The 27,412-nt window shown below is 44.9% G+C and overlaps 1 protein-coding gene across 2 annotated transcripts in view; it reads left to right on the top strand.

The window, feature by feature from the left end:
• The first annotated feature begins 1,907 nt into the window (after positions 1-1,907).
• ATP6V1H (ATPase H+ transporting V1 subunit H) overlaps positions 1,908-27,412 on the top strand; it is a 196,161-nt gene continuing 170,656 nt past the window's right edge. The window contains exon 1 of one of the 2 annotated variants that reach the window (XM_086943734.1): positions 1,908-2,035. The gene's annotated coding sequence lies outside the window, so the exon portion shown is untranslated. The remainder of the gene's footprint in view (positions 2,036-27,412) is intronic. The other variant, XM_086943735.1, reaches the window with a different exon arrangement.

The following is a 27,412-nucleotide window of genomic DNA, read 5'->3' on the forward strand; positions in this document are numbered from 1 at the left end:
ACATATGTAAAAATAAAAATAGAAACTCTGGGAGGCTAAGGGGGACAAAAATAAATCATAATGGTTAGAGTCTCCCCAGAAGCAGACAGGTCTAACAAAAAGTCTTAAGGTTTTTAGCCTCTACTAATACTTCCTGTTCAGTGGCATCCCTAAGACTTGAGATTGGAATCCGCAGTAGTTGGGTGCAAGGGTTGGTCGGGTTGGTGCGTTGGGTAACCAGCTTGGCAAGAGGGGAAGTGGGTACTTTGCGATAACTAATGAAGTTGGAATTGTTGGGTATTTTTGGGGAGTTCTCCTCTCTTGTAAAGAACTTTAGGAAAGCCGTTGAACTTTTACAATTGAAGGAGAGCACTCTTTTCACCCTATCCGCTGTTCAGCTAAAAACTCTTTTGAAACAGGCATCGTGGGAACTCAGCTTTAAGCTGGATAGGGAATTCATACTTGCTAAGAAAAATGTATCTCCCCTTATTGATACGTGCGTTTTAAAACGCATGCAACCCTATGTTGCCTGGAATATACCCCATGGTATAAGGCGTTTCTGGCTACTTTTAAGGCAGGATATACTCCCCCTTAATAAGCTTATGGCTAAGTGGTATGGTTGTCCTGCAACCTGTAATCTTTGTAATCTGTCTACCCAAGATTTTATTCATGTTCTTTTTGTATGTCCTGCACTTCGCTTATTTCGCCGCAAATGGTTTAGACACATTTGTTTACAATTGAATATTCTCACTGCTAATTCTTTCTTGAGTGCTTTATATAACCCTCCTAATGCAATGTTTTGTTTTAACATCTTTAATTTCTTTAAATGTTTTTTAAATATCTATTAGAAGGTCTTATTAATAGTGTTGGTTGAGCACATAGTTTTAGTTAAAAATGTCGTCAAGTGACTGGTTGTATTTTTCTTGAGTATTTTGTATTATGTATATGTTTATTATTCTTTTCTTCGTTTATGTGGACCTCTTTGGAGTTCCAGAACATAATAAATAAAAACTTAAACTCACTAAAAGATGTTAATATTTCACTTCTGTTCTTGGATTTTCGTCACAATAAAATACACTGAACATAATCGTCACAGAAGTTATTTACAAAAGTTAAAGCTATTGCCATTATAAATTACAATAACTTTTATTTAAGTATTAATTATTACAAAAAATTAAGCCATAGCTATTTGTAATATCAATACATCTAAGTCACGTAAATACAACACATATTGCATTACAAATGCTATAGGTGTCACATTTGTGAAAGTTAAAACTATTGGCATTGTAAATGACTAAGCTATTAATTTCGCTATTTTCAAAACCAACACATAAATAAAATATTTCTCATTTACAATACCAAGAGCTCAAACTTTCCTAAGGCGAGACCTATTGCATTGCAAATGCTTGTTGGCTTTAAAATTCTGGTCACCCTACACCGTGTGAGTTGGCAGGTATTCGCCCACTATTTTATCCCTGTACTCATCTATTCTTTGACTCATCCAATCGCCTATTCTCACGACCACACATAAATAAAAACAATTGGCACATATTTCGATCCTTCGCACAAAAACAACTTGTAGGTTTCCTGATGTGTCACTCAGAAAAGCAAATGTGCACGCTCCAAGATGGCCGCCCCGTAAATGTACAGCAGAGGACAAGGTAAGAGAAACCACCGAGTCTTATCCTGACATTCGTGTTAATTCAATACCTCACACTCTGCCATTGCATCTAAATTGTAATTGCAATGCGATCATATCTCCGGCGCGTTGCTTCTTTTCCACTGCTTTGTGTTTTTTGAATGTGTTTTGCTTACTGCTGCATCGGAGTTTATCGGTAAAACGTTTTCTCTTTCTATGGAATCTCAAGCAATGAGACTATAGTCTTTCGGTATTATGTCACGTGACCACACAACACCTCCCCGTCACCTGACGGCATCAGCTGACTGCCCTGCTGGTTGTCTGTCATTCAGGGAGGCTCGTAGTGGCTGCGGTTCGTGGTGTGTATTGTGGAAGGTGAACCAGAGGAGGGGTCAGGCGCACGCTTCAGGGCACTAGGTAAGTAAGGGGTCTGCACTTATGTAGTGCTTGAAGGTTAGACCTTGCCGGGCTTAGAGTTTGGGAGGCAGGATGGGCTGCTCAGACACCGCAGTATTGCTGCAGATTTGTAGACCCTTTTCATCTTCTATTTTTATGTTGTAACTATTTGATAAAGACACCAATATTGATGTAACCTAAGGTAAACATCAATAGGCATTGCACTTCTCGACCAGGCGTTTGTCCACGCATATAATAGGCCGGTATTCCTTTCGTACCTAGGCAGTGGCCAAGAAACTAGAACCGTTATGCCAACCTGGTTCTCGCCCTTAAAATACTTAGGGGCTTATTTACAAGGCTCTTGCGCCACTTGCACGTCATTTTTAACATTGGAAAAGTGACGCAAATGTGGCGCAAGGGCCTTGTAAATCTGGCCCTTAGTGTATCGCCCGCCACTGTGCTGCGGAACCTATTCCGAAGTGGCGCACTCCCTTAATCCCTCTTCCGACAGTCAAGGTAGTTTTTGGCTGATAGCTCTCCTGGGTTATTAAGTTGTCGGATGTGTTGTGATTGTAGAATGTCGTAATAACTGCTACAAATACACCTAGTCGGATTGATCATTATAGGATGCCAATTCTCACGCAGTTATCTTTTTATTTGTTTTCTGATAGATGTGTTTTTGCTGATCTTGTCATACGTCCAGTACTACACGTACCATAATGTAAAGAACACTGACACTTGCCTCGGGCTCTTCAGGTTTATGATTAAAATTTATATATTTTAAGGGACTTGTTTATACGATTAAACTGTATAGGATGAGATTCACTTAAATGCTGTGAAAGAGGCATTAGCAGCGTAATAACGTGTGCTACACAAATGCCAGTGAGGTAACATTAGACTACCCCTGTCTTTATGCTTGTAAGTCTTGGAAGTTTTTAGGTGTTGTGTGATAAAAAAAAAAATGTAAGCCATATCTGAAACTTTTTCAGTTCAGAGCTCAAAATCCAGTGCATTTCTGGGCGATGGAGGCTGTTTTTTCCACTGGATCCAATTCTACGCCAATCATAGAATTCAGAGTGACCTTTCATTTTTCTTGAATTTAAATAATTTGCCCAAACGTTTAAGAGCATGTGAGCGTAATGGAACCCGAAGAACATAGCAAACATATTGATGTTAATTAACTCTTTGACCACAGTCTGACAGTATTGGGATTCAGTTCTAGGTCATGATGTTCTAAACGTGTCGTTCACAAAGCTAGATGCTAGTTGAGTTTTGTGGGGAGCCTACTAAAATACGTGAAGACAGAGTATAAATGTTTATAAGAGGAAGATGGGCTGTATTACCCGAAGAATTTATAACGTTTGATGGAATCTGAAATCGCCCTGTGTGCTTTAAACACCAACGTAATTAAAGAGCAGCATATATATATATTTTTTTATACTTACATAAAAATGGTTTGACCTACAAATTCTCGAGCGCATTCTTGCATTTGAGCCTTTAGACTATAGTTCATTCCCTCTTGGGACAGTATGTGTCACTGTTGAGGATATTTAAGGCTTAACAAACACGACATCGTTTTAATCCCAGAGGTGCGACCAGACCCAGAGCAGTTACTATCTTGTCGCAATTATCTAATTTCTTCACCTCCCCAACTTAAGGCTTGAATCTGGCTTTGCATGTCTTTATTCACACCACGTACACACGTCCATCCTGCTGGACTTTGACATGTCCTTGCCAACCTGTCCCTGCATCCACACAGTTGTTTGGCTTCGACTTCATCTCATCTTTGCCTGCCACATCAGAGACACGAACCCATACACTCTTAAGCTGTGGTTTGAGTTGCCTTCATGTTATTCTTCTTGAAATGGGGGCTGTTATAACTGAACTCGGTGCCTGGTTCAGGAAATGTTCATTTAACGCTCACACTGTAGTTAAAGATATAATTGACATGTGATTTTTCTTACTCCATTTTCCCTTCCTGTCTGCGAGTTCCTTTTTAAGCCATTGTGGTTGCTGAGTAAATTGCATCTACTTCCCCATTTTGCCATTCTTAATTTTCTTTCTCATAAATCCAGACTGGTATGAAGATGAACCATGGAATCAAATGTAATGTTTTTATGTATTGTTCTCGAATTATCTCTATATATTTAATATTAAAGAGTTATGTGTAGCTACCATGGGCAGTAGCCATCAAGAGTGGTCTCTGGGCCAGGAAGTTGAGGGTCTAACGGGATCTCAATGATTATTGTCCTTTACTTCTAACTGAGACAGGGAGTTTGATTTTCTGGGCTTGCACTAGGATGCGTGATACCTTTCCTGTGTCACTGGATAAGAATGGAAGAAACCCAGATCTCTGACTGTGGATGAATGTTTGCTTTGTTCAGCATTCCGTCCATCATTTGTTCTTTTTGCTGCTAGCTAAGAACGGACACTTCAGTGATGAATGTACATTTGATTTTTAGCGGACGAAGCTGCAGTGGTTTATTGAAATGGCTTAGATTTTAAGGTAACAGTATCTGGACCAATGCAGCCACTACAGAGACAGTCACATGTTCAAATTTCTGACTCTAACATTCATGTTTTTACCGTGCATACTTTTAACCTTTCGGGTATTACAATGGGTTGACCTTTACAACGCGTAGTAATACCATGCTGGGCTTTGCCCCACATGCCTTAACGATCCAATTCATCGTCCAAGAAAAGAGCAATGGGTAGTTAGTAGTGGTTTAATTAACACACCTCGTTAACAGCTTATGCTTGTCGTGGGTATTGTAAAATTGCGAAACTAATTGTATTCAGGATGGTGCTACTTGGTTGTCCACACCCTACTACCCAAGGTGTGAATTACACATTGGATCCAAGGATCCAGAAGGTATTCAATTGTATTCAATTGTATATAGACAGAAATCAAAGCACTCAAACAGTTTTATAAAATACTATAAGGTCCAAACATTAAGGACTAGTTTTTAAACAGTTTCACTTTTTTGTTGGTGCGAGAGATTGTATATTCAAATTCACAAGTTCTTTCTTCAGAAACAGCCAACACATGCTTCTTCACACAGTGACTTTTTCAAGGCTTTTAACAGATATAAGCGAACAGTCACAAGTTCATGTGAGAAGATCCAGATGAAGTCGGTTGGTGTCTACTGCAGAGCCCCTGGAAGTGGCATCCCCACACATTGTGTTATAGCCCAAAATATATAGCCCAAAATATATATTGGAACAACTGTGATGGCCAAGCGGTCTACACAGACAGCTGTGATGTGTGGCTTGTGGTAAAAGCCACAGATCCAGAGTAAGTGATAGATCAGGTCACTATGGAATAGTAAAGAATGTGAAGAAAAATGTGAGTTTTGTGATCCGTAAGTGGTGAAGGTGGCTGCAACATTTTTTGCTGTCCTGAATTTGCTGCAAAAAAATTATCTGCCTTTTGCTTTTCCTAAGCAGAAGACAGTAATTCAGGCACTTACTACGGTGAGAATGGATTACTGTAACATGCTTTATCTGGGGGCGGATAAAGCCTCGATAAAATGTCTGCAAGTTGGTCCAGAATTCTGCAGCCAGAATGCAATTTAGATTGCCAAAAATGCATCAACTACAGACCTTTGTCCAGAACTTCACTGGCTCAAGATGGAGAAGAGAATACACTTGAAAAGCTTGTGCTACATGTATAGAGCAAGGTCAGGAATGAGCCCAAGATATCGTCAACATTTTGCTAGGCCTTACCATCCGTCCCGTCTACTGTGGTCCAGTGAACTTTCCCTGTGTGTGTGGTTCCCAGCGTGAAACTCACGCTTTGGGGGACGCTCCTTTACATATTAAGGCCCCAAGATGTGGAACACCTTCCCAGAATCGTAAAGGAACTGTGCTTCATTTCGAAAACAACTTAAGACATGGCATTACTGAGTTTAAGACCTGCTCTTTTGAGTAAAAGTGATTAGAAGAACCTCAACCTGTTGTGCTAGCAGCCAGGGAGCCCGAAGTGTGTAGCTGTGCACTTTATAAAACTGCCTAATAATAGTTATTAATTGTTAGTGTAAATCTTATGAAATACATCCCCAACGTCTCCTTATTATGAGGAATGCGTTTGCGCACTCTGATTTAATTTGAGACTTGTGAATCAACCAGCGGTTTCCTACTGTAGCAGCATGTGCCAGTAATTTCCATGGATCATTTACGAGCAGCGGTAGCACTTTGCAGTAGGTTGCTTGTAACCGAGCCACCAAGTAAAACCAATCCTGTATGCGTTAGATTACCATTTTGGCAAGGCCCCATGAACGTATAAACCAAAGGCTTATTTGTACACCGATGTAGAAAGGATATAAAAGTGAAAAACAGTTGATGGCCTTCCCTTCACTTAAGGCCACATTCAAGCAGATTTTGATTTTTTGTGTTACATTGTCTGCCTTGAGACTCGTTAACGTGCATTTACTTCATCCTACTAACATTGACAGGTTTCACCTGTTAATAAAGTATCATTCCACATTGCCCAGATGTATTTGCACCTCGTTAATACACATTTCTGTCCCAGATTTATTTGTATTCATTAGACTAGACCAGTATGAATACTGGTTCTGGTCAGGTACAATAAATAGGGTTGACACACATGACGGTATTGAACGGAGTCGTACACTTAGCAGCAATGGTAGATTTTGCTATGTGTCCACTTTCTACTGGAATACCACTAAGAATGTTGTATCCTGTTTGCAGTTTACTGTTGTAAGTTTCCTGACCATGCACTCCTTCAGCATATGCAGTATCACGTTCAAGATTGTAGTGTAGGGTCAGGGAGTTGCGCCAGCATTGTGGCCGTAATAATTTGGTCTTCCGACAACATTTGGTACAGTGGCAACTGTATCAGCGATTAGTTATCATATCCTACTGTACGTCGCTTTGCTGGACTTACTTTTTTTGATTTCGAAAGTAGGTAAAGCGACGTTACTTTATGCTGCTGCCTCTGGAGTTGTCACTTTTCTTAATGGTTCGTGCAGTGTTTGTGCTGGTTGTATAAAGCGTATGCGATAAAGCAGGGCTTTAAGTGGGAAACAAAATGTGGGGCTTCTGAGAGGGGCGTGATCGATGTAATTAAGGACGTGGCTTAAACACAGTAAGCTTAAAATCTATGCTTAGCATAGTGTGCCACCCGAATGGTAACTGGCTGCTTCATTCAGCTTTGTCAATGGTTGTTAGTTGCGTAAGAGAAATAAGCAACAACTGTTGCGTCGAAGTATAAAATATTGAAAATGCTTCGGTTCTGAACTGACAACACCTTGAAAAAACTATAACGAGGCTCTTTGAAGTTGCCTCACAGGCAGTGAAGGGCGATACTGCTGCAGAGATGAGATTTTTCTTAACCCTTAGGGTGATGGCAGAAATGGAAAGCCCAATAGGGACCCGGCTCAGCACCTGCTTTTTAGAACTGCCGGTGCTGCGCACTGGTAAGACCCGGCCCTCTTAAAGCCCTGCGATAAAGGATGCAATGAGTGGGTGGGAACGTGCAGTATAGCGCCAACCGTTGTTCCTGCTCCTTCATTAGGTGCTATTTTGAAGCTGCACACGCTTGTCATACGTTGTGTTCACTCTTGGTGGTTAATTCTGGAGCTTAATGGCGGGTGTTTGGATGTATTCGTTTATGTTGGAAGCTTAAATTGTTTTTACATGGGAAGCCTGTGTTGGGTGGGGAGGAGGGGGCTTGGTGAGGAAACCAGGAGATAATGAGAGGGAAGGAACGTTCGCCTAAACAGAAACATTTTGGGTTTAGTTTGCTTTCGTTAGATATGCTTAAAAGTAGGTTGACTCGAGGGGCAAGAATGTATGTATTCCTGACCTGATGTGGGACGCTCTTGTTTCTTGGTTTGGTCTTTCTGGCCTCCTTTTGATTTTTGCTTCCGATAGCAGATTTAGGCTGGTTTCTAGACTGGCTCTGCCTAGTTTATGTGAGAACAAGCTGAGTGTCAGCAAGCTTGGTTCAAGCCGTGGTTTGGTGCTTGGGTAAAACAAACTTGTTTGTTATGGTAGCAGTCAGTAATTCAAGTCGTAGGACGATTCAAGGGCATAAACGACCGGGATCTCAAAGAGAGCTGGACTGTGTCATGTAAGACATTCGCTTAATGTGTTCTTTCTAACGCAAAGGGAGTTATTCACTGACCGTTTCAGACTGTTTTCGTGAGATGGAAACTCTGAAGTTATCTTCCTTCCTTCCGATTTTTATGTAATAATCTGCCTTTTTGGTGACAGCTTATTGAGATCAAATGCTGCATTGAAAAGATATCTAATGGAATTTGGCTGCGAGGAAAATTTTTCCCAGTCGCATTTCTATTTTTTTTTTATATGCCTTGAATTATAAAATGGGAGTTTACGAGTCTGTTAACCTTTTACATATCTTGAAAACTCCCTGCGCATTTTTCCTCTTTGTTAACACCTCGCCATCCGCACCTTGTCATTTTTGTTTTCATTCTAAAAATTGCACACAGTTTTAATTCTTTACTCTAAATGTGAAGGCATTGTAAGATTTTTTGCCTGGCATCTATATTGGGGGATGGAAGAACGGGAAGGAAAGAAGCTATGTCCCTTCTACTCAAATGAAACATAAACATGAGCGAGCCTTGGCTAAAGTAATTACCCAGGACATGAACGATTTTTAAATGAGGCGGAATTACTTTTGGGAGACCTGTAGCTCGAATGTAATACATAAAAAAAAATATTGATTAGTTACTAAAAACTGTAAGGAAATGCCTTTTTTTGCATGTTCAATCCCAACTTTCTGGATTGATGCTGCTGATTGTCCCTTGTACATGGTACCTAGTACATGTAAGGCAGAGCGTCCACCCAGAGCTGCAGCACTGTTTGTGCCGTGTGTGACCTAGTACAACATTGCTCCCAGCGTGGACCTCAGACTGGAAAGGTATGTTTTACACTGCCAGTTCGACTTTGCCATTAACACCAATGACAAAGCCACCCCCTCCCATAACAATATATGCAAGTCTCCCCTAAGGGAGGACTATAGAACCCTAGGCCAGGGAGCTGTATTTTGTTAAGTAAGACATATATTTTTAAAATGTCTTAACAGCTGCACTTCCAAATTGTCTTTTGCTCACAATAAAGTTAGTAGCCCCCATTGGCTAGTACAGAGTTCCCGATTGGCATCCCAACCCGGATAACTTCTGAATGGGACTACCTAACTGGGTCATGTAAAGTATCAATCTAATTATGACATGAAATGCGACTTAATGGTCAAGGCGACATTTATGCCTCTTTTGAAGGTAATGAAGAGTAAAATGGGCAACCCAAACTACCCTTGAGGGCTCTGGCAAAGTAAAATGGTAGGGTAAGTGTGCCTTCAAGGGATTTATTTAAAGGTTTTGTTGATTTTATATGGAGATTTCAAGGCCAAACAAATGGTTGCCTTGGTGGTTAATTTCTTTCAGAAACTTAATATAGTGATCAAAATATGCTGTCTCTTGAGTCAAAGTCATACAGAATATAAATCATAAGTGCAAAAATGTGCAAAGAACTAGAACGAAAACGGGTGTATGTAGAAAAATATTCACTTTTTATCTTTAGATTAGGGTACTTAAAAAATACAAACAATGTAACAACAAGGAAACAATTTAAAATTCAAAGCCTTCACTGTGACAATCGCCAACACTTTTCTTCTTAATTTTGCAAAATTGAACGCCACGGAGTTCCTGCTTGCTGACAGTAATCAGAGATCGATAACCCTCAACCGGCTGGCCACTAGAAGCTACTAAATAACGCACAGAAATGGAATCATTCCAGACCATACTGTCGGACACGCTATTTGGTATTAACAAAGGGGTCATCAACAATATTACATGTCAGTCCTGAAGATGGTCTCGCTAAAGAAAAAATAGAGCCCGAAACGTCGACTTACGCTTTTTCTTCTGTAATCTGTTACATTTGTGTTAAGAACAAAAGTGTTGGTAATTGTCACAGTGAAGGCGTTGCATTTTAAATTGTTTCCTTCTTGTTACATTGTCTGTATTTTTTAAGTACCCTAATCTAAAGATAAAAAGTGAATATTTTTGTACCTAACCCGCTTTTGTTCTAGTTCTTTGCACATTTTTGCACTAATGATTTATATTCTGTATGACTTTTTTGACTTTGACTCAAGAGACAACATATTTTGATCACTAAATTAGGTTTCTGAAAGAAATTAACCACCAAGGCAACCATTTGTTTGGCCTTGAAATCTCCATATAAATCAACAAAACCTTTAATAAATCCCTTGAAGGCAAACTTACCCTACCATTTTTCTTTTGAAGGTAGGCAATTTTGGGAATGTTGCAACTCTGTACTTCAACGGCCTCACAGAGGCCCTGACACTACAGATGGCTTTCTGACAACCCGGGGAGACGTGTTAATGACTCCCCATCCCAGGAACAAAGCCAGTAGCTGCGGAGAGAGGTGCCCCCTCCTCCCGCAGGATGGCCACACAGGACTTAGCCAAAAGGGAAGCTTCAAAGGTGAAGCTGCTTTTATGAGAGAATTAGCGCGAACAGCCCTGAACAGGATACTTATTGTTCCTGCAGACATAGTGGAGGCAGGGCCAAAGAGGGAAATCTCGTCCCCAAACCAGTGCTACCGTGGGTGTGTAGTACTCTGTTAGCAACACACCTAAGGTAGGCTACCAAGCTCCTAATTACTGAGGAATGGCCATGCCATCTTGAGAAAGGGGCAAGAATGTGGCACTCTGGTATAGCCAGGTGCCACACATCACATGAACTTCGGCACTAGGTAGGATTGGACACTGTAGCTCATTGGCTAGTGACCACATGGTCCCCTCAGGACACCTTCCTAGGAATAATATGGCACAGCTGGCACACTGAACCTCAGATCATGCTGGAATTAGAGAGGACCGAAGAAGGGTTGCCCTGCTGCCCTTAACCCACACAGAGAGGCAGCCCTGCTGAGAGGACTGCACCAGCTGCACTTTTGGGCCAGTAAGATTGGGACTGCTCCTGACCTGGGGAAAATGTGGTTTCTTGGCTTCCCCCACAACAGTGACTCCATGGATCAGTCTGCTGATTCTCCCCGCCCCCCTCTCACCCTGAAGCCAGCTCTAGGGACACACGAGTTGAAGTTGCCCAAACTGAAAAAGTAGTAGCCACCACTGAAGTTTGCAGCTACTAGTTGCTGGGCTTGCAAGACGACAAATCTGAGAGAACCAAAACCTGGACTTGAGTCTGCCTGATCAGGGATTGCTGTCCAAGACTGGATGTGTCGCACCCAAGGGACACTAGCCCTTAATAAAAGATTTGGCTTCAATCATGGTGCAGACTTATCTGTAGCCCAGCATTGGCTTGCCTTCTACTGCAATGTATAGGACATTGTGGGACCCCAATCTCTGTGGCCAAGTTCGTCATGCATCATCCGTGGACCAAGGAACCACCATAAAGACACCCATATCAACCGCACCACAACTGGAGCATCAATTTGCCGGCAACCCACCGCTTCAGGACCCTTCCATTAAAGTCTATGGCGGTTGTCTTTGGTAAGGTTGGAATCTTACTCAGAGAACAATCTGGTAGCCACATAACTGTCCTCTCTTGCCCCCTAGACCTCTGTCTGGCCGGATTTGGTCGCCTAACCTGGGCCAGAGTGTTGAAACTAGCTGTTAAAACCTTTCAAAAGTTTGCAAAGTTTTTGTTGACCAATGCTTGTTTTCAGTTGTATATAAAAGTTTAAATATTGTCTAAAATCTGTATCACAGGAACCCTCAAGTGGATTTTGCTCATCAAGGTCTCAAAAAAATTCATAAAGATTTACTAATATTTTTATAAATTGGTGTTCACTTTCTTTCGTGTGTTGTGACTTTATATCGTAGTTCCTTTGCTAAGCCTTACTGCTTGCAGCTATAGCCACCAAGGGCCGAGCTTGAGGTTAAGTAAATAAACCTAATTTGACCCAAGATGGGTTTTGAGGGTGTACTTCACAATAAGGACCTCCAGCCTTATCATATAGTGCCCCTAAATCCTCACAAAAACCATTACAATAATTTCATATTTATACATTTAAAACACGAAAACATGCTTTTTTTTAAATATGAGAACATATTAAACAGCACAAAATTAACCTTCAACGATTATAGAATTACAGATTCTTCTGTTGGCCAACTATTAAATAAAAATCTGGTTGTCCAAGTTCATTAAAATTTGCAATGACAAAATTCTCAATAAAATGTGACTAGGTCAAGCAGCGTTAGGAAAAATTAAATACATTGGTAAAATGTCTAGCATTTTGAACATGAAGTGCATTGGCTTTAGCAACACTAAAAACAGATTGATGGAAGAGAGCAAGGAACCTGTAGCAGCAGCGGTTGTTTCTACTGCACCTACTCAGAAAGATATTATTTGCTTGTACGATGGAATACCTAGTGTAAAATATTACTCTTGCAGCTAGAGGAACCATACATTAACTCTGATGTGTCTGATGCCAACGATGGAGGGTGTATGCCAGCCTACAGAAAGTGGGTTAGAGTTAGTTTCCCCTATAATTGAACGAGTGTTCCGAAGTTTCAAAGGGAATGAGCTGGCATAGTGGGTTGTTTTAAATATATGCTTTCTTTGTCTGAAGATTTTAAACCAGATTGCACTAACAGTGTTATTAACAAGAACATTCTGTCTCCTGTTATAAGGGAGCCTTCAACATTGAACTCTCCCCCTGCCTGGCCCACAACAGAGAGAACTTTAATGTAATGCTACTTTTGTGAGACATGTAATAATTGTTAGCACACATTGCATTTCTGTTAGCCAACGTGAACTATGCCTTCGTTACTGTACAGCATGAGAACAGTATACCACTGCTATGGATGCAGGACATATAATATGTAGTTGACTATTACTCCGATTCGTAGTGAAGAGCAGATAAGAATTATACATTGGGGCCACCTAGCACCTTCATACAAAGAGTCCTCAGAGTCTTTCTTCTAAAAGCATTGTGCTGTACCACGAAATGATTGCACAGTCTACCTGGATGAGCCCCCCACTAGAACAAGCATTGGAAATGCAATAGGTATCGCAGCATTAGAGTTAGTGCTTTTAGAATTGTTTATGGGTTTTTTTGTAAATCTTTAGCATTTTTGTTTCCTGTAGCCAATGCTAAAGAATTTAAAAAAAAAGCCATAAACATTTCTAAAAGCTCTAACTCAAATGCTCCGAGACCTATTGCACTGTGTGAGGGTGAGGGGTTGAGGGTGGGTGAGGGTGAGGGGTTGAGGGTGGGTGAGGGTGAGGGGTTGAGGGTGAGTGAGGGTGAGTGAGGGTGAGGGGTTGAGGGTGAGTGAGGGTGGGTGAGGGTGAGTGAGGGTGAGTGAGGGTGAGTGAGGGTGGGTGAGGGTGAGTGAGGGTGAGGGATTGAGGGTGAGTGATTGAGGGTGAGTGAGGGTGAGGGGTTGAGGGTGAGTGAGGGTGAGGGATTGAGGATGAGTGAGGGTGAGGGGTTGAGGGTGAGTGAGGGTGAGGGGTTGAGGGTGAGTGAGTGAGGGTGAGTGAGGGTGAGGGGTTGAGGGTGAGTGAGGGTGAGTGAGGGTGAGGGGTTGAGGGTGAGTGAGTGAGGGTGAGGGGTTGAGGGTGAGTGAGGGTGAGTGGTTGAGGGTGGGTGAGGGTGAGGGTGAGGGGTTGAGGGTGAGTGAGGGTGAGTGAGGGTGAGGGGTTGAGGGTGAGTGAGGGTGGGTGAGGGTGAGTGAGGGTGAGTGAGGGTGGGTGAGGGTGAGTGAGGGTGAGGGATTGAGGGTGAGTGAGGGTGAGGGGTTGAGGGTGAGTGAGGGTGAGGGATTGAGGATGAGTGAGGGTGAGGGGTTGAGGGTGAGTGAGGGTGAGGGGTTGAGGGTGAGTGAGTGAGGGTGAGTGAGGGTGAGGGGTTGAGGGTGAGTGAGGGTGAGTGAGGGTGAGGGGTTGAGGGTGAGTGAGTGAGTGAGGGTGAGTGAGGGTGAGGGGTTGAGGGTGAGTGAGGGTGAGGGGTTGAGGGTGAGTGAGTGAGGGTGAGTGAGGGTGAGTGAGTGAGGGTGAGGGGTTGAGGGTGAGTGAGGGTGAGGGTGAGTGAGGGTGAGGGTGAGTGAGGGTGAGGATGAGTGAGGGTGAGGATGAGTGAGGGTGAGTGATGGTGAGGGTGAGTATCGAACCACAGCTAGGTGTCAACAACCAAGACTATGACAAAATTATAGCAATGGCAACACAGCATGACACCATTGGAAGGCCTCGGTTGCAGAGCTCGACCAGCCCTACTGAACTGGATCACATGATCCATGTAGATGTTTAGTGTTTTTATAAAACTCTTAATACTGTGGCTATTGGCCTAGCGGTTAGTAGTCCACTTTAAGGCACTCCCAATTCTGACAAATAGCGGAATTTAATCATTTAGAGAAAAAAAATGAATTGTTCAGAATCACACAATGTGCTTGAATAGAGAAGCCAGGATTAGAAACCGGGCCATCGGATAACACACCATTAGAAGCCATCAACCCCACCCCTAGACCACATCACATGCTTGAACTAGCATTGCATTGAGCTGGGTGTTGCCTAAGTCCGGCAGTACAGAGAGGAACCAAAACTCGACATTTGTGTCTAAAACCACAGGTCCTACAGTGTGTGAAGTCTCAACAACCCCTCTGGTTGAGGCTAAGCCTCTCAGGCTTAATCAACAAAGGAAATCGAGGCATCTAAAATGGCTTAATCTGGCTTAATCATTTTATTGTCATCCAGAAAACCGGTAACATTGCAAAACTGAGTGTGACGCTCCCCTTGTCTCTCGCAATTGTGCACAGCACGTGCGGCACTCTGAACGTGCTCGCTGAGTTTCTCCCCAGATTTGCACTGCAGCCCCAGTGAGCCTGAACACGGAGGTGGGTGGTGAAGAGGCCGAGTGCTGTTTGCGCACACACCAGCTGTTCCTTAATCCACACTGACCTTCTAGTTCCAGCCGCCCTGTCAGACAGGAGAGGCATGCAGACCCCAAAGACAGGCAGGAGGCAGGGACAGGCAGCGTGGGAACCGGGAACGGAGGAGAGAGGCAAGAGGAAGGAAGGACGAGGAGAGGAAGGCCATTGAAGGGGGCGACTGAACCTCAAGGCAGAAAATTGAGGAGCATAATTGAAAAGGAGGCCGAAGGAAAATGTTTAAATTGAGGGACAAAGGTAGAAGGTGGGGGCACTTGGGAGAAATATTGTAAAGCTCGAGGAAAAAGAATACAGGAAGGGAATACCTGAAAGGAGAGAGACAAACGGAAACAAGCCTTTCACCGTAACACGGCGGGCAGGGGAGGGGGCGGGCAGGGGAGGGGGCGGAGAGGGGAGAGGTGCGACACGGCAGGCAGGCAGGGGAGGAGAGTAGGAGGAGGAGGGGGGAGGAGAGTAGGGGAGGCACGGCCTAGCGGCAGGCAGGCAGGGGAGGAGAGGAGGAGGGGGGAGGAGAGTAGGGGAGGCACGGCCTAGCGGCCGTGCAATCAAGTAGTGAGGGGGCGGAGCTGGGGGAGGCTGTGAGAGAGAGTAGGCAAGGCAGGCGGCTGGGGGCATGTGCACGCGCATTTAAGCTCAATGCGCATGCGCATTGAGCTTAAATTTCTCGTGCACTGCAAGGAATCGCCACGATTCCTTGCAGTGTGGATAAAGAGCGGATAAGTTCCAATACTCTCGCCTTGCTCGATGCGCATGCGCATCGACTGGCGAGACCTAAAAATGACCCTTGGAGGGATGTGACTCTTTGAAAAATAAAATAGCACATTTGGTCCATTTAGTTCTAGCCTGCTACTCTTTTCACTAGAGAGAACATTATTACGGTAGAATGATTAGCTAGGAAGGACCCGTTTCCTATTTTAGAGATATTGTGATTTAAGCTAACTATTTAGGAATGACGTTTTATCCCCTTGTTGGAGAGACAATATTATAACGATTTCAGGTAACGGATGACTAACTAGTGGTGGGTTAGCAAGCCTAGAATTTGTTATTTTGTTGTAACCATTCTCGAATACAAATGTAGAGATTTTCGAATTTACAATTTTGAGATTATGCTACCTTAATGGCCTCTGGCACTAGTAGATCCTGCCGGTGCCAGGAACTATTGCGTGCTCTATTTTCAGACCAGAAAATAGTTTTGCTTTGAACCAATTAGTTTTAGTGTAGTGAAGGCCAGGCAACTCCACCAGCAAAAAGGTTTAACAAAAAAACACGAGAAGACAAATCCATCATTAACAAAGGAAGAAGGCTGGTAGGCAGCCAGCCAACACCAGACATATGGCTTTTCCAATGCTTGTTTTTATTTTTTCCAAGAGCATTTTACGATCTGTGGCTTGTAATTGGACCTTTCCCAGGGGCAGTCTTGCCATTACTTTTAGTAGTAAAGCAAGTTGTGAAACCTGCATGAAATGTCCTAGAGTTGGGCCAGGCAGCTTCCAATTTTTGGCCACTTTACTGTCTAAGATCACATCTTTCTTTTTAAGAAAATTCGTTTCCAAAGCGGTGTTGGATGTTATATCTTGGGTTCTGCATATGTAAAGAAACCAGGCCATTCTCAGGCGTTTCTAAGCAGCTCATGTTAATAGAATGCTAGGCCACCCATGGAAAACAGTACCTAAGACATTGTCAGCCTCCCACTTCCTTCTGAATTTCCCCTTTACACGAGATTCAAATGAGTCAAATAACCTACGGACTGTTATAACGTCACAGCCGTTCACAGCATGACTCTGTTAGAAAAGGAAATTATATTCAAGAATAGAAATGGTTTTGTAAAGCATTTTCTAGACCATACAATTGCGCAAACAAACACTAGCAAAGCCAATAAGTCTCAACTCTAAAACACCGAGCTGTTTGATTGGCAAATGTTTTATTTTAGTCATTGCTTGCGCATGTCAATATGCATACATGGCTCACATTCTTGCAATGGGGTTTCTATTAAAGATGGCAGCTGATGTGCACGCGTGCGTCATTACAGGTGTGCCTGCCAAAATGCATAAGCAGATGTGCTTTTTGTTGTGTGCATGTGTCATGACACAGGCGTTCAGTTTTAATTTATTGATTTAGCATGGTTGATGGCCATTTTAGAATGTTAAATTAAACAAGCACTGGCAAAGCCAGTTGCATGGGCCATTTTAAAAAGTACATGTGCATGCCATTGAAAAGTTGCAATCAGCACAATCTCAGTGCAAGCTGCAATATCTTAAGCCATTGCTAACGGTCCCTTGAGCCAGATGCAAGTCCTTGCAGTAGCAGGCTGTAGTATTGTTTGTGGGTTCTTTTTATTGCGCTGTGTGTCATTACGGGTATTGACCACATAATCAAATTTTCTTCCTCATTTCAATAAGATGTTGGAGTGTAAAGTAATATGTACTTTTAGGTATACTTGCATCTAAAATATCACCATATGCTTTGTAAAATTTTTATAGAGCTGTTCTTGCAAGCAACCCTACGAAGTGTGCCATGTAAGTCAAGAAAACAAAATTCACTTGACATGTTACGTGGCATAATAGCATATTTATCTATATGTAATCAATACTATTTCCAGTGAAGTAGACATTTGAAATAAAATCACCTCCAGATAGCCTCAAGGAAATGAAGGCGTATTTTACTCTAGGACATCTTCCCAGGATCTTGAAGGATCACAAGAACGGTATCTTCTCTAAGTACCAATGTTTTGTTCAGAATTGTCTTTCCAGACCTGCATTTAAATTATTGATCTTCATGCTTGTCAGAATCCCTTCCAGAGGGCCATGGGGCCTATAGCGTTTGGTCGGCCCAACCGTGGTGTTTGAGGCCTCTTACTCCTGATGTCCTGGGGACTGACCTTCTATGGCTCCCGCTCAACTGGGTTGAGTGCCTCTTCTGCACTTGCCTCTCAGTGGTAGCTGTGGTCAAGCAGTCGAGGCTACCTCTGGAGGCATGTAGATAGAGGTCAGTGAACACGACTCATAACTCAAAATGCAAACAACATGAACAATTAATCAATGTCCAGCCAAATACTTGCTTTTATAAGAAAAGCAGTATTTTATTTCTATCTCTACACATGCAACAAAGTACGACATTCAGAAGCAACAACACAATCCCCATTGAGGTTGGGGCTCAAGTAGTTGTCGTGCAAATCCCTGTCCCACTCTGCTTTGTGAAATGTTTTCAGGGTTACTCCCCATTCACTGGTGACCACATCAGGGAGTGCAACTATTAGACCTTCCTCAAGAGCTATCACTTTGACTCTTTATGAAACGTGTCTATGATGCTGCAACACCTTTACCAGTGAGTCCTTTGGGGCCCAACTGGCCCAGTTCATGTCTTACCTGCGCTCACAGCATGGAAGAATTCAGCAATGCAGCAGGCGCCTTCATCTCCCAGATTTTGGAGCAGCTCCCTGCTCGCCAACGAGTGGTAAGTTGACTTTGCTCAACAAGGGGGCTGAGGGTGGGGTCGAAATCCTTTCTTCATTTCCTGACGAGCCAGCAAGTATGCTTCATTGGGGGCTGTTGCCTCGCAGTGTGGATACAACCCCCAGTTTGTGGCCTTAGTCTCTTCTTTGGGCAGCGGCTCGAGTCCTTTGGCAACATTGGTATCAGCAGTCCCTCCTGACATATGGGGTTGCCATGGTACATGGTTATACGGGCACAAGCGGCCTGGCCCAGGCGGTCACGCGTCTTTGCACTTCTTCAATTGATACCTTTACCAGTGCCCTTCTCTGACATATGGGGTCTCCACAGTGGCACAGGCGTAACCAGACCTGCATGGGGCTCAATTCACTGCTCAGTCTACAGCGGCCCTCTCCTGGCCTACGGGATTTGGCGAAGACAATCCTGCTCACGGGCGACGGCCCGATCGGTGCACATCAGAATCCTCATACCTCGCACAGGGAGTCCTCACGGTAGGGCTTCCCACTGGACCTTGATCCATCCAATTTTGTCCTCTACCACACATGGCACACTGGTTTTGGAAAGCAGGCTGGTGCTCTAGGGCAGGTTGTCTAAGTTTCTCTTAGTGATGCCCTCTCACCCAGCAGGGAGGGTAGCAGGCCTTGCCACCCAGTCCTGGTCACAGGCAGAAGTGTTGCAGAGCTTCCCCTTCTCACACAGCCCGTCCAGCTGCTTGGCAAATGACAAATGTTCTTGGACTAAACCGCTGCTTTTAATAGTCCTTTTCCAATCACCAAAAGTGATTTGGGGACTAAGTCTTTGATGTTTTATGTTGGGGTTCTGCCTCTTTTGAAGTTGACACTTCTTTCTTTCCTGTTTTCTCATGAAAGATGTCTCTCAGAACAGGCATCACTTGGAAGCGGATTGATACACAACACAATTCATGGGAGTGACCAGAGTCCACATCTAGCTGTGAGCCACAGTGATATATGCATCAAAAGGTGAATCCCAGTCTCCCAGCCTTACTGTTTATTATTCCTTTATCAGCCCGGTTAGACATGCCTTGCTTAGGGTGGTTGACCTGATACCCCCGCCCACACCAACTATTTGCCATCCTCCCATTTTTCTGACCTAGTTTTTTCTGATAGTATAGCTCTTAGTGAGCACTTTACCACTGCTAACTAGTGTTAAAGTGCATAGTCTCTCTCCTCAAAACATGATGACGATTGGCTTATCCCCAATTGGCATATTTAATTTCCTTATGAGTCCCTACTAAAGTGCACTACATGTAAATTACATGCTTCTAGTGGGCCTGCAGCACTCCTTATGCCACCCACCTAAGTAGCCCTTCAAGCATGGTTCAGGCCTGCCATTGCGGCGAGCATTTGTGTGTAGTTTCAAACTGCCATTTCGACCTGTCAAACCTTTTTCCAGGCCCAATCCTTCCTTACTTTTTAAAACGTAGAAGTCTCCTCTTAGGTAAGTCCTAGACAGCCCAGTTAGCAGGGTGCAATGTATTTAAAAAGCAGGATATGCACTTTTCAGTATTACATGTCCTGGTAGTTAAAAACTCTTAAATTCGTCTTACGCTACTGCAAGCCCTATATCTCCTATGGATAACATTTGGATTGCTTTATTACATTTTATAAGTGTAATTCTCAAATAGGAAGATATAATTGTTTCAAGTTTGGTGTTTCTGGAATCCTAATTTAAAATCCGAACTTAAGGTGAAGTCAGATTTTTAAATTGCAATTCAGAAAATGCCACTTTTAGAAAGTTGGCATTTTTCTTGCCTTAGCCTTTTGGTGCCTGCATGTCTCAGGTCACATGACTGGGTGTAGGTGGCTGTTGGACTTTGTGTATTCCTTCTAGACAGCCACACACTATGGGAGCTTAGGTGTGACTGAGTGTGCTATTACTGGCAGGACGGGCAGGAGGAGGTGGGCCTAGCCTTACTTGCACCTGAATAGACCGTGTCCTGTCCCCAAACAGAGGGCTGCAAGCCTCCTGTAGTTAGTCTGCAGCCAGGGCTGGCAGGTCATGGCATCTGTGCAGTTCAAAGGTTTGTCTATAGTAGTCTTTCCTCATTTCAAAGTCACGACTGGGCATAAAAGAAGGACCTCAGATACCACCACTTCAGTATACTTCTGGACCTGTGGGTACTCTGCCAGGCAAAAGGGTTGCTATGCTGCGCCTGGACTGCCCTCTACTGCACTTCACTCTGCTAGACTCCTGCTCTGTTGTCTGCTGCCCTCTTGCCTGGGTGAAAAGTACTGGACTTGTATCTGTTGAATTCAGAAACCAGAGTGACTCGAAGGGCTAGTTGGCCAGCCTCCTGCTCTGAAACCTTGGGGAGAAAACAGGCTTCCATCCCTCTGCATGTGGACTCTGCAGTCTGTGTCTACTGCGCCAAGTGGTGCTACCCCAGTCCTTGACTCTTGGAAGTGGGGCTAAGGCGCTTTCCAGTGGAACTGATGCATCTTCTCTGCTTAACGCTGCATCTCCTCGGCTGACCAGCGCAGCCCTGTGCTGAACTGGCACATCCCTGAGCAGAACAGATGCATCGCCACTGCTGCGTGGATTGGGCCTGTCGTAAAAGGTTTGTTGTGTCGCCGCAACCCACATTATCGGATAGACGCATGGCCTTCGGAACCACCAGTGCGCAACGCTTTCCCTGGAACAGTTCCTCATACCTCTTGTCGATGACCGCCTCGACGACTATGCCAAAATTCTGTATCACAGATTTGTTAGAAACGGGACCCTGGCCGGCCAAGACTCGCGTCGAGGTCAGTCAGGGATCACCATTTCTAAGGTCAGGGCAAGGGAGTCACACACCAAGGCAACCCCCACTCGCCCTCTAGGTAACGTGGCGCGAGCAGTCTAGGCTAAACTTGGAGGCGGTATGAGTTAAGTATTTGCGCACGCACCCCAGCAACAACACCCAAGGCCCACCACAAAGGAAAACTTCCACACAAGGTTATATATAAAAAATAGCCTTTGTATTATAATAAACAACACATTAGATAACACACAAACTTTACAATGTGCCAGAGGCACGGGCAGAATTTACAAGGGAATTATGTACAGGACAGGGCCACATGGACCACTGTCAGGGGTAGGCACTTGTCAGAAATAATACTTGTAGGTATACACTTAGCACATAAACATATCATGAGTAGCACCAAAATTACAAATGCAACACACATCCAGTAATCACTGGAACAGTAAAGACCTCCTACGCAACCCTAAAACACTGTAGGTAATCACGCAGGTAACTAGGACCTTCTCATCAGGACCTAAGGAGGGAATACCAACACCTAAGCAGTTCACTCTTAGCAAAGGGAAGGAAACCTACACATAAAATGAAACATCAGCAATCCTCTATGCAGGTCACATTTAGCAAAAGGGGATAACCTTAAAAATACCTAATCAGGTCACTTTTAGAAAAGGTAAGCGGAATCAACAATTCACTATGCAGGTCACATTTAGCATAATGGATAAACATAAACAATCCTCTATGCAGGTCACATTTAGCAAAAAGGGGATAACCATAAGAATACCTAATCAGGTCACTTTTAGAAAAGGCACAGGTTAGAACACATGCGCAAGAATTACATAACAAGAAATTACAATGCGCGGGGTGCACGTAGCACAACACTCAAAAATGTCCCTCAGGCCAACTGGCCTCGAAAGGGGCGGGATGCCCTGAGTCTCAGTGTCAGGGAAGCTGTGCAGGCAGCACAGAACACAAAGCCTAAACGTGGCAACTGTCCACTAAGTGCTGGACAGTTGTGAAATACAGATGCACAACGTTGGAGCCAGGAGGGCTCAAGAACAAGGTGGGGAGACACAGTGTGGGAGCCTCGGGGCTACAACCAACTGACTGCCTGTGTCCCCCTAGAGCCTCTCAGGGGCTCGCAAAGCAGATGTGCAATCAAGAGCTCAGCGCTCTCAAAATAATCCAAGTGCCCCAGAGCCTCTCTCAGGGCTCTAAATGATGTGGGCAATGAGCCTCGCTGGGCTCGGGATCAACTGTGGGTCATGAGCCTCTCTGGGCTCGCACAACGGACAAAGGGGGCGTTGGAGTCCCTCAGGGGGGACTCAAGAGCAAAGTGGCCCCTCAGAGCCTCGTGGCTCTCAAAATGAACAATTACTGCCCACGTTGGAGCGGCCCTCTGCCAACCAGGGCCGCTCGGGAAACAAGGAGGAATGGACAATGCCCCACGAGCCTCTGGGCTCGATCACACCGAGGACCTCGCTTGGTCCGCAAACGGAAGGGGAGGGGCGGCACCGACAGCGTGCCCCGACGCCCTCCTCCCTTCCTTCACTCACCGGCTGTCTGCTGGCGGGACGGCTCCTCTTCCTCGGGAGCCTCGTGGACACGGGAGCAGGCTTCCTCGGTCTCCTGCCTGGCCTCGTCGCACCGTCCTTCTGCCTGACTTCCGCCAGGGCCGCCAATGGCAGCGCGGCCCTGGGGGTCAGGAGGCGGGACTTCCGGGTCGCTCTAGGCAGCGGCCCGGCAACAGCTTTCAGGGCTCCCGGGCTGCGGCGGTGAACACGGGGCAATGCCGGGTGGGCACCGGCTTGAAATAAAATCAGCACAACGGGGCAATGCCGGGTGGCACCGGCCTTCAAATTAAAAATAAAGCGAGGTGGGCACTCGCTCGCTCCAAAAATCGGCAAATCGGCGCCAATGCCGGGTAGGCACCGGCAATATCGACAAAGCGCTCCCAAGCGCTCTGGGAGCACAGGATCAGCGCGCTCAGTGCTAGAAAGACAAGCAAAGCGCTATTGAGCGCTGGGGCACCAGGAAAGCGCTCCTAGCGCTACAAATCAAGATCAGGGCGCCTCCAGGCACAGGAAAGCTCCAGCAGGGTCTGGAGGCAGACAGAGGGGCAAGGCAGGGCCAGAGCCAGCACACTGGGTCTCCAGGCAGGGAGACAGCCAAGTGGCGGTCCTCTTGGCCCCTGCAGCAGCAACAGCCCCCTCTGGCAGGATCCTGGAACAGAACCAAAGACAGGACAAATTGTATGGGGACACAGCCCCTTCTTATACAGAAAAACCCCTTTGTCTCAGGGTGCAGGGTGGGGGAAAACCAGTCGCAGCTGGTTCTGAAGTACTCTGTTTACCTCAACCACCCTCTCTATTCACTGGCAGGGCTAGGGCCATCAGTCGCACTACAGGGGGTGGAGCCAGCATTGTCTGGGGAAAGTCCAGGCCCATCAGGGACCAGGTGCACTCCTCCCAAGCCATCAAGCATGCTAATCTCACACTCACCACCGGGCAGACCCATCCAGCCTTCCTGGAGCCAGGCTCACCAGCCAGCTCCAGCCAATCACACTGCAGGCATATTTTACAGTAATATGCCAAGTCCTAGAAATGGCATTTCTACTCATGACACACACATGCCACATACACCATTGCAAAGCATTCATTCCCACGAACACGCACATACCAAATTCGAGCATGCACTCCCCACGCATCCGGAACTACTAGGGACACAGACATTCCCCATGCATCCCTATGGGAGAGCAGGCCAGCCTAACTACATGCACGCACTTTACTCTGGGACACAGAGAAAAAGTGCGCACAGACCAGAAAATCATCCACACAGATCACAGATCTCAAGCAAAAAAGATTAGGGGTGAACCTGCCTTAAGGGCCAAGTCCAACAAGATTCAACTCTTTTCCTCATCTGCGGATAGCATCCCCGACAACGGACTTCGCTCACAGTACCTTGCACTGAAGCGTCCTCTCTTCTCGGAACCAACACATCGCCTCTGCTGCGCTACACATCTTCGTGGATCCACTCAATGCTCCGCAACCAGGATTTAAAGTACTTTGTTCAGCGGGCCATCTGAGTCAGTGTAACCGGCCTGCGCTTCATCGTGATCGACCTAAACTTGTGACTTTGGCACTGTATTTCACCATAAACTTTAAAATGTAATATCTCTAGTTATTTTTGGTGTTTTGGTTTTGTTTATGAAAATCAACTCTTTTTCTAAATCTGTTGTGGGCTCCTTTTGTTGTATTTTGTCACTGTTTTACTGTTTGTAGTGTTGCACAAATACTTTACACATTGCCTCTAAGTTAAGCTTGACAGCTCTGTGTCAAGCTACCAAGAGGGCGAGCACAGGTTAATTTGGGATTTACTTGTGTTTTACCCTTACAAGGGTTGTGGTTGCTTCTTGACCATAACCTACACCCCCCAGTCAACCAACAACTCAATGCTCGTTTAAAATGTCTCAATGTTACAGAGAAATAGACCATACCTGGTTTACACACATGGATATTTTGAGGGCCTGCTTCTCTTTTGGTTGTGAACCAATTATTTTAGAGCACTTTATACGTCATGGCGGTGAAAAGTAGACCTGACTAAACAAACAGAACACATTCATGCATGGAATGGTTTATTAACCCCTTCGAGGCTAATGACGAGCTGGGCTCGTCATGGCGCTTACCTGCCGTGCGCGGATGACAAGGCCAGCTCGTCATGAAATAAAGTAAAACAACAATTTGCAGCACAGGACGGGAAAACGCCTAGCAGCCATGTGGTTAACAACATCCAGTTTTGTGTATTTTAGGTACCTCATTTTTACTCTTTGAAGGATGACCCACACTGTTTTAAGATCACTGGAGGACAAAATGTGGACTTTTATTATGTATATTTTGGAATATGGCATCACTGTGCTGAAAGCAGACCAGCTTACACATTTGCACAATCTTGCTCTTCAAAACAGTGGGCCACATTAGTTCCACCGCCATGTTTAGTTTATTTTGTTGCTTCTAAAAAGTTGAAGATCGCCATTGTTACAGGGGAACTAATCATTTTCAGGTTGTTTTAGTTTATAAGTAGTTTTTATGAATTTTTTACCATGTATGCACTGAACAAAAGTCCTTCTTCATAGTGCTGTTAGCATATAGCTGAGCTTGGCTATTAGAAGACACCATTGAAAGAGGACGCAAGAGGTATCACCTTCGTACGACCATGTCCCTGCTGCATTGAGTTACCGCTACAGTGGAATACAGGATGGACCGGTGACGTGATCACACCTTCATTCTTAATGTCACCCATCTGCTGATGACCCTAGGAGCCACTTGTCACTGCATTTGTAGAACCCTTGTACAGGCCAGCGCCACCGTTCCCATCCATCCCCCCTTCTCCTTCTTATGCTGTTGGTCTTCGCATACATTGAAAATTAAGCCAGCACAGTTGGCTTTACCACTGCATGCTTTTTTCATTATTATAGGTGACTTGGGATGACTAGTGAAAATAATAAATAAACGTATCTTCACTCTTTCTGCGACAGGTTCCGATTCATTTAATGTATGTTTTGGCACACACACCTGCCTCAGCTGTATTTTTACTCCAAGTGTGCATTTTAACAAAATGGTATTTAAAATAGAGATTCACTATGATACTTTCATCTTGTGTTGGATATTCAGTTGCACATAATACTGGAATTAAGGAATTCTCATTAACTAAGCCATGATAGAGGGCATTTAAGCTAGCTTTGGAGGGGCATGGCAAAGATGGTGGACGGGTGAGACGTGTTTTCCAGTCTCTCTGAAGGGCTTGATAAATCATAAATTTTTTACTAGACCTGCAGGTCTAGTAACCTAAAAAATGTACTCGACATAACTGAAATGCACTAGACCTCAGTTTCTGGAAGTGGAGCAAATGTGATAAATTAACAAGATTTAAAGGAATTTTAATTGCTCATTCACTTGGCAAACCATGGAGGTGGGCGGTTCCCTGAGGCCCCTCCTCCAGTGTGCCTGGATGGCTGTGACCAGCGCTAGGTGTAGTAAGTAATCCCACCGAGCCATTCTGTCTTGTAATACCCCATATGGTATAATGTCACCATCGACATACAGATCTCCTACAGTGAGCAACCCCCTGTCTGCCCAAGTCTTCAATGCCGCCCAGCTACCAAAGAGCATTACATACCGCCAGCGGTATCTCAGGTGCATACCGGCATACTTTGTAACATCTTAACAATTATAACTTTCTATTGGGACCACATAGGAGAATGGAGTTTAGTATGCCTGAACTCCGAATTTAAAAATACATCTTTTAGTCAAGATGGTTTTTATGTTGTGTGTTTGAAAATGCCACTTTTAGAAAGTAGGCATTTTCTTGCTTAACCATCCTGTGTGCCTCTGCTGGGTTGTGGATTGACTGTCTGGCTGTGGAGTGACAGGGCCTGGGATGTGCATTCACTGTAGACAGCCACGGGGGGATTTAGGTGTGTCCTGCCTTTCCTGAAAGAGTCCGGGCTGGGCTGCATTTACAGTAGTGGGAGGAGATTTCCTTGCACCTGAATAGGCCTGGTCTGCCTTTCACAACGCTGTCTCCACCTCCTGCCAGGAAGCTGGACCAGAGTGGAAAGAACTGGTTTGGACTAAGCACAGGACTTTAGAACTCTTTTGGACCCAGAAACCTGCCAAGAAGAAGAGCTGGAGAAGCTGTGGAGAAGGAGCTACCACTTTGCTGTGTGCTTTGCTGTGTTGGCCTGCAGTAGCTGCTTCTGTCGTGGGCAGAGAAAGGACTGGACTGAACTTCCTGCAACTTCTTTGTTTCTCCAAGGGCTAGAGGTAGAGCTTCCCACCTGTTCAAGAAGTCTCAGGAACAGCAAAGGCTTCAAATTCATCTGCTACCAGCACTGGGAACTGTGTGTTATTTGCTACAACAGAAGAAAAAGCACCCCGACGCCATCAACGATGCTGCTGCCGGCTCTGTATCTTGAAGGCACCACAGAGGGCATCGCCACACTTCGCACCACAACCCTGGTATCACCTCCGCTGCTTGCACTGTGGGCACTGCACTTTCCACTGCCTCACTTCACGCCGCTGCCCTGGTATACCCGATGCTGCCGCCCCACGCCGACATCGCCGCCGCTGCTTGCACTGTGGTTCGAGGACACCGCTCGTAAGTTACATGACTCATCGCCTTCATCCCGCACCTCAGGCGTGGCCTACCGATGCCGGCGCCATCAACTCCAGTTCGTCAGCCGACTACATCGATTCAACGGCGAGCACTGCATCAGTTCG

Source organism: Lissotriton vulgaris, chromosome 11 (genome assembly GCF_964263255.1).
Source record: "Lissotriton vulgaris chromosome 11, aLisVul1.2, whole genome shotgun sequence".
In the NCBI taxonomy this organism is placed as follows: domain Eukaryota; kingdom Metazoa; phylum Chordata; class Amphibia; order Caudata; family Salamandridae; genus Lissotriton; species Lissotriton vulgaris.